This window comes from Tupaia chinensis, unplaced genomic scaffold (assembly GCF_000334495.1).
Source record: "Tupaia chinensis unplaced genomic scaffold, TupChi_1.0 Scaffold139245_1, whole genome shotgun sequence".
NCBI lineage: Eukaryota > Metazoa > Chordata > Mammalia > Scandentia > Tupaiidae > Tupaia > Tupaia belangeri.
This window is the reverse complement of record NW_006199134.1, coordinates 266,756-274,946: the sequence shown is the minus strand read 5'-3', so window position 1 is coordinate 274,946 and position 8,191 is coordinate 266,756.

Below are 8,191 nucleotides of genomic sequence, written 5' to 3'. Positions count from 1 at the left end.
TGCAATAGGGCGCGTGCGCTCGCCAGACAGACAGAGAGAGACAGAGAGACAGAAAGCGAGAAATCACCCCCCAGGGGGGATGGTCACGGCGCAATCCCTTCTCCTCCATTCTCCTTCGGGATCTTGGGCACGCACGCACACGCGCCCAGCGTGAGTTTTAAGCAACCGGTTCCGGGACACGAACCGTGGTCGGCTGCATGGTAGTCCAGCGACATAGCCATTACGCTAACTGCTGGTCCCAAAAGAATCATTTTATTTAACTCTTATTATTATTTTCCAGTTTGATCAAAGAGAGAGGGTGGAGAGAGAGAGAGAGAGAAAGTGAGAACGCAAGCCATCAGGTCCAGGATTCAAACCTTGGTCGGCCATGTGGGAATCCAGTACCCTTAACCACCACGCCACCTGCTGGCCCCAGGACTCTCCCCTCCTGATGAGAGACCAGCCTTTGCTGCTCCCGAGTCCACTCCCGGCTTTTCTCTTCACTCCATCGCTGCCCCTCTAGTCCAGGCCTCCCTCGCTCTCGCCTGGAGGACTGTAACTCTCCAGAGCAGGCCGCCCTCCAGCCGTCTCATCCGTTCCCACAGCCACCCGAGCCATCCCGTGGCCAAGCTCGTCACCTCGGACAGGCAAGCCTGGCAGGATTCCAGAAAGAATTGGGCAGGAAGCATCACCTCCCTGCCCTGGAAGTCGTGGGTCCAGGGAGGAAGCCTCAGGAAAACAGTCCCAGGCCACGGGCAGGGCAGTTGGACTGTACAGGCCCCACTGGGCTGCGGGTGGTGTGCCCAGAAGGTGCCACTAACTGAGAGGTCACCTGTAGGCCTTGGGGTACTCAGGGCTCAGGATAGAGGGCTGACCCTGGCCTCACCTCGGGCTCATTTCCTAAGCAGGGGGCGAACCCAGTGGCCTTCTCGACTGAGTGCTCCGGTCTGCCCAGTGGTGTCCCATGACTGCCATCGCTGTCCCGTCTTCTCCCTCACTCCCTGACTGCTGCCCCTCGTTCTCACCCTAACCCTAACCTGGGCTCCTTCTGTGACTGTCCCTCTCCCCTGGAGCCCTGTCTCAGCTCTAGTCAGCAGTTCCCACCTTCAGAAGAGCCTTCCTCTCTCACCGCCTCCTGGGAACACGCCCGTCCCTCCCGCCTGGATGCCCTAGGTCTTGTCCTGTTTGTGGTCTCCACCCGCGATTGCCCGTGTGTGGCCACGGCCTCAGTCTCCATGTGAGCAGGACCATGAGTCCCCTCCGCCCTCCACTTGGTGTGTCCCCTGCTGTGGAGCTGTGGGCCAGCCACCCCTGCCCAGCCCTTGGGTTGCTCAGGGTGTCAGGGCCCGGCTGGGGCCTCTGTCCTCTTTCTGGGTGGCTCCCTCTGCAGGTCCGACTGTGGCCACCAGGTGTAGTAGGAGTCTCTCAGTTGTCCTGACCCTGCTGGCCACACCCCCCTGTTCAGGCCTTCTTCTTCAGCACTTCCTTCTCGGGCCTGTTCTTCCCACTTTCTGCCCAGGCTTCCCCTACCCCAAATGTGGAGGTTCTGAAAGTTCTATCCTCGTCTTCTCCGTCAGCCTGTGTCCCTCTTTTTTTTATTCCTGCTCGGTTCTGAGCACTCCCATTCCTGGGTCTCTGGCCCAGTACCTTCTGGACCTTCACCCCCAGGGCCCAGGAGAACCCCAACATGGCCAGCACTACACTCATCCTGTCCCTTCTCTGCGCTCCACCAGGCCACAACTCGACTCTTCGTGTTGTGGCTCTTCGTGAACTGTCCAGGGGCAGAATGTGGGGTCTCTCTGACAGGCCCCGTCTCTAGCCCCCTCACCTCCTGGGAGTGTCTGCAGGGTGGATGGGACGTCCAAGCCCCTGTCCTCCGACCCTTAGATGTGGGCAATCATACCCTGTTTGGGCCTCCTGCCCCCATTTTCTTCTTTGGCTACACTGGCTGCCAAAATTAACTTCATTTTCCCGTTCTGAATATCACTCAAGCATTTATTTCAAACATTCTGAAAAACTCCTGAGAAGTGATTTCTTTCAGCAAGTATGGATGCATGAAATCATATGAGCGAAGCATGTCTTTGTTTTCGTTTTTGTCTATTGCATTGTAAACTCCCCAAGCAAAACAGAACCACTTTACCAGCTCCTCTGCACCTTCCTGTAATACTTAAGGTTTATTGGGACCAGCAGTTAGCAGAATGGCTACGTCGCTGGACTCCCATGTAGGCGACCATGGTTTGAGTCCTGGACCCAGTGGCTTAAAACTCACGCCGGGCGTGTGTGCGTGCGTGCCCAAGATCCCCGAGAGGAGAATGGAGGGGAAGGGATTGTGGCGTGGCCATCCCCCCTGGGGGGTGATTTCTCACTTTCTGTCTCTCTGTCTCTGTCTGTCTGGTGAGCGCACGTGCCCTATAGCAAAAAACCTCTCCCCCCCCCAAAAAAAATACTTAAGGTTTATTAAATATAATGTTTTATTTTTTAAGCAAGAAAATAATTATACTGACCAAACAAAGGTGATGCTACCCCTTCTCACACAGAAATACACATGGAATTCATTATTCCAAGAGTTCCTTGTGGCAGGGAAAAACCCAACCGTGTTCAGATGCTTGGAGTGCGTGCGCCAGAGGTGGAGCTGGTTTCCAAGACTCCCAGAAGCAGCACAGAAAGATGGACTTGGGCTTCATGCTGACCGACAGGGTGAGAGGCTCACGAGCGGAGTTTCTACATACACCCCACTGCTGAGTGCCCTCCCACATCGACGTCCCAGGGCCCCGCACAGGAACCAGCTCCTGACGTTCACTTATGTGCTCAGCCTGGGCTCGCCCATGCACATGGCCGCCAGAGTCACCAGAGCTGCGTTTCTAGCAGCAGTCACGTCAGCCGATGGCCTGACCTCTCAGCCCTCACCTCAGATCCCAGGACACCTGATGGGGCTGGGCTGCAGCCTGTGGCCATGAGCATGAAGAAAATGCCCCGTGACCTAGACATCACCACCTCCCTGCTCTACTTCACTGGCACGAACATCCCCTTGACCGTATTTCTGCAGAGTCGACACTGTTGGCTGACCTGCCAGCAGGTGACAGGGTAATTTCATGACAAATAGCTTTCTCTCACTCTTTCTGGCAGCCAAAGTTAGATTCCTTGATTTTTTTTTTTTAAGTTTCATTTTTTTAAAGAATTATTTTATTATTTCACTTTATTTTATTTATTTTAATTGGACCAGAAAGGGACAGAGAGAGAGAAAGCAAGCCACTAGGTCTGGGACTTGAACCACGGTCAGCCATGTAGGAGTCCAACCCCCTGACCTGCTGGCCCCAGTTTTTATTTTTCATGTTTTAAAATAAATTTTCCAGTGAAATTTGAAAGCAAACAGTGCCTTTGTTACAAGAACACTTTCTCATCTAGGCACAGGGTACCAGGAAGTTCCCTTGAAATTGTTTTTGAGGATGTAAGGAAAATATATTTTTGTAACAAGTGTACTTGCTACAATGAGCATTTGATTCATTTCCTGTTGTCTGGGAGAAATGCCAACCTATGGGTATAGGATCAGAGTTTATAGCTGGATTAATTAAACCCTGTAGTGAGAGAGAGAGAGAAATATTTTTGAGGGCTAAATGCTGCCCCTTCTTATTCTATCTTGCCGTGTCTTAATCTCTCTTTAATATTTTTCTGCTTTTTTCGGGACCAGCAGTTAGCGTAATGGCTATGTCGCTGGACTCCCACGTAGTCGACCGCAGTTCGTGTCCCGGACCTGGTGGCTTAAAACTCACGCCGGGCACGTGTGCGTGCGTGCCCAAGATCTCGAAAGGAGAATGGAGGAGAAGGGATTGAGGCGTGGCCATCCCCCCCGGGGGGGTGATTTCTCGCTTTCTGTCTCTCTGTCTCTCTCTGTCTGTCTGGTGAGCACATGCGCCCTATAGCAAAAACCTCTCCCCCCCAAAAAAAATTTTTTTTTCTGCTTTTTAATTTTACTATATTCTGAGTAATTATTCTTTTTTTCGTGACATTGATTCATTTATTCATTATCCACATAGCCTTTCAATTACACAAGACATTTCTTAAATTTCATTTTATTATTATTATTATTATTTTAAACATTTGATCGCTATATACATGAAATACACCTCAGATCAGACCAGTCGAGAATACTATACACGTCATCAACAGGTAATCTATCATGTCTGTGTCCCGTAAATGTCTTACCTCTAGTTTTCTCCCTGATTTCCCTGCACTCCTCCCCTCTCCCACCTCCTTCCACACTCTCTCCAGTGTCCATAACTATTTTCACTGCTTTTATGTCCTCCAGTCTTTCAGTCCACACTACCATAGAGTGTGGACAGTTGGTATAAATTAAGTGGAGACATACAATATCTCTCTTTCATAGCCTGGCTCGCTTCACTCAGCAATAAATCTTCCTTATTCCAACACTTTCTATCAAATGCCAGGGTCTTGTTTTTTTTTATGGCTGAATAGTATTCCAAAGAATATATGTGCCACAATTTTTCAATCCATTCCTCTGTTCATGAACATTTGGGTTGGTTCCATGTCTTTGCAATTATGACTAATGCCCCAATAAACATTGATAGGCAAGCGCTTTTTTGACTCAGCATTCTCCTGTCCTTTAGATAGATGCTCAGGAGTGGGATTGCTGGGTCACATGGTAGTTCTATTTGTAGGTCTTTGTGGATTTGAGTATAAGGTTCCCTGACAAGATTTAAAGTCAGCATGGGGAGCAGCTATTTCCCCCCACTCAGAGATCCCTCCCACTTCTTCCTTTTCTATTTATGTCATTTTATTTGGCTTTTCTCACAGAGGTGACCCTTAGGTTCTGGACTTCAGAACAGCCTCCTGTCCCGTCGCGGTGACTTGGCTGTTTACAGAGGTAAGCACACCTGACGGCTGGGAGTCCCTGTTTTTCAAATTTGGGCCGGTGGAGGTTTTTAGTGGCAAATGCAAATTTAGAATTTGAGGAGTCTTCTATTGTTTCTCTGTTTCCTCAAAGGTTTGAGACACATAATCTGGAGGTCCAACAAGTTGGACAGTAGGCCGGACTCTCCAGGCTTTTTGTTAAAGTTTTTGTTATAAGGTGCGTGCATTTGTTGGAGAGAGAGACACCGTGAGAGGGAAAGTGAGAAATCGCCCCTAGGGCAATGGTCCCCCTGCAGTCCCTTCTCTTCCATTCCCGCCTCAGGATTTTGGGCACACACACAGATGCCCAGTGTCATTTAAGAAGGTTAAACATCTAAGGGAAATCTATTTAAGATTATTGTAATCATTTTAGCGCAGTTATTTATTTATTTGCTCCTGGGCGTGTGGATGCCGGTGGTGAGAAAGCATCCAGACGGGGAATGGCTGGTCTGCAATCTCTCCTTCTCCGTTAACCTTCTTGACTTCTAAACCAGTGCTTTTTGGTTCAGGAAACGCTCAGGGAAAGGTGGCTTGAAGATGAGTTGCTGAGCGTTTTGCATCTTCGAAGGCTACAGCTGAATTGTTGGGACTATTCCTAAAAAGGGCATTAGTAATCTATTCCATAATATCCTGGAAGAAAACTTCCCAAATCTAGAGAGGTGCTCAAAACTTCAGACCCAAGAAATAAAGGACCCCTAATAGAATCAACCCAAGAAGATCTTTTCCAACGCGCATCATAACTAGATCGGCCAAATCCACAGGGACAAGATACTAAAATTGACAAGAGAGAAGCGTCAAGTTACTTATAAGGGTTATCCCATTAGGCTAATCTCAGACCTCTCTTCAGAAACAATGTGAGCAAAGAAAGAATGGGAAAATATCTTCAAAGTGCTAAGTGAAAAACAGTTTTTGGTTTTTTTTTTTTTGGAGAGGTTTTTGCTATAGGGTGCATGCGCTCGCCAGAAAGAGAGAGACAGAGAGACAGAAAGCAAGAAATCCCTCCCCCCAGGGGGGATGGCCATGCCACAATCCCTTCTCTTCCATTCTCTTCTCATGCGCCCAGTGTGAGTTTTAAGCCACCGGGTCCGGGACTCGAACCACGGTCGACTACATGGATGACATGGCCATTACACCAACTGCTGGTCCCAGGTGAAAAACAATTTCAACCTAGAATACTATACCCAGCAAGATTATCCTTCATATGGGAAGAAAAGATAAAAGCATTCTCAGATAAACAAAGCTGAAAGAGTTTACCAACACCAGACCAGCTCGTCAAGAAGTTCTGAAATGAGTGCTCTACCAGGAAAACTAAAGTCAGACATACAGAAATAAGAGAACAAAAGCAACCAAGAAAACGACCAACTGATGCTAGGGACAAGAAATGTTCATAATAATATTGAATGGTAACCTCCAGGATTTAAATGGAAAGATCGGACCACAGTAACACTGCAGATTCAACAGAAGAAAGACTAATTACATAAAACTAAACTAGTTAAACAGAAATTTATGACTTTCAAGTAAAATATTACTCTTTTTGGGGGGATGGGGAAGGTTTTTGCTATAGGGTGTGTGAAAGACAGAGAGAAACAGAGAAAGTGAGAAATCACTCCCCGGGGGGGGATGGCCACGCTGCAGTCCCTTCTCCTCCATTCTCCTCTTGGGATCTTGGGCACGCACGCACACGCACCTGGCGTGAGTTTTAAGCCACCGGGTCCAGGACTCGAACCGTGGTCGACTACGTGGGAGTCCAGCGACATAGCCATTACGCTAACTGCTGGTCCCAGGAGCCTCTACCTTCTTTTATACCAAGGATAAAATCATCTCCATTCATCGGGGCAGGTGTTTTTGAGTTCTAATTTAGGTTTTTAGAATATTAACTTAGGAATATTGACTGTCACCATCAGGAAATGGCAGAGACACATCTCCCTTGTTTGAATTGAACCACTTAGTTGAATATACACCTGTGTAAGGGTCATAGTTCTCTGACATAAAACCAGTTGGAGTTTCCACACATGACCAGAGGTAGATTTTGAGGTCTGAGACTCCATCATTTACAAGCCTATTTTCTTTTTCTTTTTTTTTTTTTGGGGAGAGGTTTTTGCTATAGGGCACGTGCGCTCGCCAGACAGACAGAGAGAGACAGAGAGATAGAAAGTGAAAAATCCCCCCCTGGTGGGATGGCCACGCCGCAATCCCTTCTCCTCCATTCTCCTCTTGGGATCTTGGGTACGCACGCACATGCACCCGGTGTGAGTTTAAGCCACCGGGTCCAGGACACGAACCGCGGTCGGCTACGTGGGAATCCAGTGACATAGCCATTACATTAACTGCTGGTCCCTACAAGCTTATTTTCTCACAACCGAACTCAAATTGGCGACTGTTTTGGGTCTCCGGCGTGCTGTTTACAGGACTTTTGCTGTGTCACAATGGGTGTTCTGTGTTCTTTCACACGTCACGGGAACCAAACACCACGCGGTATTCCACAGGTGGCCAAGTGGGAGTCCTGAAGGGGTTCCCAAGCCACGTGTGAGGTTTCTTCTAGCCCAGACGCAGGTGTGTTCTTCGCAGAGGGCCGGAGACTGCGCACTGGGAGCGGAGTCCGCAGCAGCCACATTCAGTCTCCCAGGACCATCTAGTGAGGGACAAGGGAGCTGCAGTCTTCTGAGAAGCAGGCAGTGCCCCTCGTGTGACGGCGTCACATTACAGTGGGGTTTGTTGTAAGACAAGAAGGACTTTTTCCAGTTCAAATTCAAATCAAAGGCCAGTTCAAATCAAAGGCAAATCAGTGACAAAAATGTCAAAGTGTTTTGTTATTTGCTACAGAATGCGTGCACTCACATGAGAGATGCTGCGTGTGTGTGTGTGTGTGTGTGTGTGTGTGAAAGCGCTCTCCGGGGGATGGCCACAGCAGCCTTCTCTTCTCAGGATTTTGGGCACATACACATGCACGCACACGGGCACGCACACACACACACACACGCGCCTGGTGTGCTTTTCAAGCCGCCAGATCCAGGACTCACACCGCGAGGTTGACTACCTGGGATCTGGCGTGCCTGGCCCACCACGCCACCTGCTGGTCAGGCCCTCCCGGATGGTCACAGAAACCAAGTAGCAATATCCAAGATCATCCTTCCAGTGTGGCTCGCTGCGGTCCCATGAGGAGCTTTCTCCTCCCAAACCGCCAAAGCTGTTCAAATCCTGGGCGGCCACCGACGGGTCCAGATCCAAATGACCACTAGCACCCAGGGTGTGCCAGACAGTAAGAGGCCTGCACAGGCTGAGACCGGGGGGCGGTGGGTGGTAT